This window comes from Etheostoma spectabile, chromosome 15 (genome assembly GCF_008692095.1).
Source record: "Etheostoma spectabile isolate EspeVRDwgs_2016 chromosome 15, UIUC_Espe_1.0, whole genome shotgun sequence".
In the NCBI taxonomy this organism is placed as follows: Eukaryota; Metazoa; Chordata; class Actinopteri; order Perciformes; family Percidae; genus Etheostoma; species Etheostoma spectabile.
This window is the reverse complement of record NC_045747.1, coordinates 18,575,819-18,580,212: the sequence shown is the minus strand read 5'-3', so window position 1 is coordinate 18,580,212 and position 4,394 is coordinate 18,575,819. Positions and strand designations below refer to the sequence as shown.

Below are 4,394 nucleotides of genomic sequence, written 5' to 3'. Positions count from 1 at the left end.
CCAGGCTGCAAAAGAGTGAAGCTTTGCACACACTATGCTTGCTACCCAATTTCCCCCTTATATACTGCTTGCTAAACCTAGTCTAGATGCTGCTCTTCCCAGTACGTTCTAAACACACGCCGAAGGGTGCCTTTTTCATTGCATCAGATGCTGAATGCCACTATCCAAACGTATTTTACACTTTTGGAGTGTGAACGGGTTGTAAATGTACATCCCGACACAGGGCGTTAAAAGTTACGCCAAGATTCCCGACCAAGATGTGACGCAAAAGGAGACTTTTTGTGTCAATAACAAACACCAAAGGCATCTGACAAAGCGTCCCTTTTTGATGCAATGGGAGTGAGAATGTGTTTTGTGACGGTCAACGCTCTGCTCAATGAGTTGCCTTCTTGTGCTGCTGTTCCACTTCTTATTCACTTGCTCTGCCGTAACACTGCTGCAAACACTTGCTGCTCACACCGCCACTGCTCATGTAGCATTTCTTAAGTCCCACCCCCACACCCACCTGTTTCCATTGGGAGTGTTAGTTGTTGCCCCCCCTTGTCCAGCCTCTGCTCTGCGAGTGACAAGACTAACCTAAAGTTCATCTTAACATCTTAATGTCATCAACTTAATGTTCTGAAGCATGTAATTTTCACGTGTCCATACACACGTACACATTTGAATTATGATATCTCTGAGCTTATAACATTCTCTTTTCCACGTGTATGATGTAGCCTCCTTACCCAGAGCAAACGACCTAATTACTTATCGAGCCCTGTGTCCCAGAATGACACTGCAAGGCTGACAGTGCTCAGGCAAATATGTCCCTTTGTTTCACAATGTGCATGCAGTATCTTCTTATTTTTTTCACACTAGTGTTGAGACTAAAGTCTGTTATTTAAAGACGCCACAGTGAACTTTCAACACACTTTTGTCAAAGCTAAAAAACACAAAATAGCCATATGTCACTAGAATTGGAGGAAAAGAGCTACTTCTTTTCGCTGGTTTGTAAACTCAGTTATAGCACACACCCTGCAGAGCTGCAAGGGTGTCTTTGCTTTCTCCTTTCCCCAGTTATTGTTTTTAAACCAAATTTTAACTTGTTGGTGTGTCTCCAAAGGAAAATGAAATATAATCTTTTTATATATGGCCTACAGTCAGTTCAAATATTGAATTGTGCATATTGCAGAAGGTGCGAGGAAAGCGTTTTGGGTCCAGCAGCATAAACACTAGAGAATGAAAAAGAATGATGCGCTTAAACGTCGGCTGAGGAGAAAAATGTGAAACTCTTGAGGCAGAAATGTTCCTGCCTCTGCCCTTGCTTTTGTTCACACTTTGAGCATGTGTCAGTCTGTGAATGGCTGGCGCAGGAGGATGCATGGAGCCAGCGCTGGCATGAGATGATGACTGATATGGTCCCATCTCACTGCTCGCGGAGGATGAAATATAAGACAGGCTCTCCATACAGCCTGAAGTGAACTTTGCTTCATTTTGCCCACTTAATGGTCCAGCACCACATGCCAGTCGGCCTTTATCACCTCCATCACTCCACTTAATCAGAAGTGCTGGCTTAGGACTCTCTCTAATCAGACCAATTAGACTTTAAGGCCTTGTCTTTCTGGCGGATGCCCTCTTAAGTCAGGAAACTCTTTGGCTTCTTCCTGCTTGGCTGGCACACGCCCAGCCAAGCTTTTAAAGAACAACCTTGAGCATTTTTTTCTTCTTTATATTTTTGTCATAACCTTAATTTAACAAGAGAGGTCGATTTAGAACAAATTGTTACTCACGATGACACTTACAATTAATGTCTCTCAAGGGTTTAAAAGGGACTTCTGTATATGGTATATGCCAACGAGACAATTAAAAAAACTAACAGAAAAAGTCTTTCAGCAATACTTTCTCCATTTTGTGTCCTCTGCAGACACTGACAGAAGACTCGCTGGCTTTGTCACGATTCTAGAGGCTAAGAGGAGCAGCTTCTCTAAGCGGCTCCGACAGCTTCGATGTCACACGGACCGCTACAGGAAATCATTCCTACCACAGGCAATAAAACTCTTTAACACGTCATCCCTGGGTGCTAGATAAGACACTGCCACACCACAATACTGCACTAAGTGCAACCTGCACAATTGGTTTATTTACATTTTAGCATACTATTTAAGCAGTTGCACATTTTGTATTCCCACCCTGTATATATTCAAATAGTTGTTCTTATATTTTATTCTTATTATTATTTCATGTATATTTATGTATGTATATCATATCCTAGTATTTCATTTACATTTATATTCTGTGCTGTGTGACTGATTTTGCTGCTGTAAAACCATCATTTCCCATTCTTTGGGATCAATATCTATCTATCTATCTATCTATCTATCTATCTGTAAAGCATCCATTGCCGTTCTGGCAGGCTTCAGTCAGTCAGGCCTGTGAAACCTTTCTAAACATCAAATGAGTGTTTTTATCACACTCCGCGGTGTAACAGCCATCCTGAGAGATTGTATCATCATAAACAAGGCTCACATGGCGTATAAGGTAAAAACTGCCAGATTGCATGGCATGTGGAACATAGTTTAGAACGTAATAGAAAGATTAATAAACTTCATGGTTAGCACTGCAGTCATATATTTTCATATCAATTAAAATCCAAAGAAATGGGCAACCAACTCCTTGTGTGACCTTATAATAGTTTTTGACATTTAGGATTTTTGAAACATGTTTAATCTCAGGATAATCATGGTAAATCGGACAGCACTATCCATCATAGCCATTTGTAATTACCTGCATATAGATCACTGTCACATGAAAAGGGCCATTAATAGGAGCTCTGCTTGTGAATAGAAAACATTCAATCAAAATGCCAATGGCAACACGAGCAGCAGCCAAGAGCAGTGATTGAACAAGTATCCTAACCGGGACATCCCACGCTGATGGCATGGCTCCCAGGTGGGCTGGCTACATGTGGCAATCACATAAACCGGCCCATTAGTATAGAGGGGGGCTTTTCTCTGTGTTTGACCAGCTTGGTTCAGCTAAGCTAACAATCCTGGTGGAATATCACCAGGCCAAAAAACCTCACTTAAGAATTGCAGTTTTTAGGGTTAGATTCAGAATAGGTTTTTGTTTTTGTAACCTGAAACCTTATTTTCTTTATATCATTGTAGTTTTGCGCTGATATCTAATCAGATGTATGACAGTTTATCTGTGATAATCAGAAAGGGTTTAAAACAAACTCCCATTGTGTTAACCACCTTGAGATTCCAACATTTTGGTTCAATGGTCTTTTGAATTGTAGTCCATATCAACAACGTTTCACTTCCGGGATTGTTCAGGTGCTGCCAGAAATTATGTTGGGTTGGCCGTCACCTTCCGCTTACTTTGTGTTGGAATTCTAAACTGTGGTAATTTTATGAGGACTGTGCTTAACTGCTCCTGAGATCTCTGCAGGGTGAACCCAGACAGCTAGCTAGACTATCTGTCCAATCTGAGTTTTCTTTTGCATGAGTGAAGTAAACTTTAATGCACACGTTCCACCACAACAAGTTCCTTCCCGAGGCTGTTTTGCAGTGTTTTCGTTGCTCTGTCCGACGGCTACATCGCATAAGACGATTGAGATTATTTTAAAGAAATGTCAATAAACCAGAGCACATTTTTATCCCATCCGGGAATGTTGTGTGGACTAGCCAGACTCTCCTCCACAGCACTGTGGAGGAAGGTCTGGCAAGGCAACTTTATTTATATAGCACATTTCCGCACAGGGCAACTCAAAGTACTTCACATAAAACGTTAAACATTAAAAAGAAAAGAGCAGGATAGGAATTTAAAAAATAAATTCAAATATTGACGAATACAAATATTAAACAATATAAAATACCAGAATAACATTAACAGTTCAACATAAAAAATGAAGAATAGGCAACAGCCTTAATTTAAAAGAGCTGAGAGTAGGGGCTGACCTGCAGCTTTATGGACGTTTGTTCCAAATACAGTATATGGAGCATAGCAACTGAACTTCCCCCAAACAGACCTGTCCCTGATGACCTGAGAGGTCTGGGTGGTTTATAGTCCAATAACAGATCAGAAATATATATTGGCCCTAAGCCATTAAGGGATTTATATATTAGTATTTTGAAGTCTATTCTTTGAGCCACAGGAAGCCAATGTAAAGACTTGAAAACTGGAGAGTAATGTGACCCACTGGCTTGGTCTTAGTTAGAACTCAGGCAGCAGCATTCTGAATCAGCTGGAGCTGTCTAATTGATTTTTTTTAGGGAGACCTGTAAGAACACCGTAACGATAGTCAAGTCTAATAAAGATAAAAGCATGGACAAGTTTTTCCTGCTGCTGAGACATAAGTCCCCTAATCCTTGATATATTCTTGAGATGGTAATAGGCTGATTTTATAATTGTCT

The 4,394-nt window shown here is 40.6% G+C and overlaps 1 long non-coding RNA gene across 1 annotated transcript; it reads left to right on the top strand.

Moving 5' to 3' along the window:
- Positions 1-209: 209 nt before the first annotated feature.
- On the top strand, positions 210-3,693 carry LOC116703445 (uncharacterized). Its single transcript, XR_004335438.1, has 3 exons — positions 210-354; positions 1,451-1,456; positions 3,684-3,693. It is a non-coding gene; the product is annotated as an uncharacterized LOC116703445 (long non-coding RNA).
- The last annotated feature ends 701 nt before the right edge of the window (positions 3,694-4,394 follow it).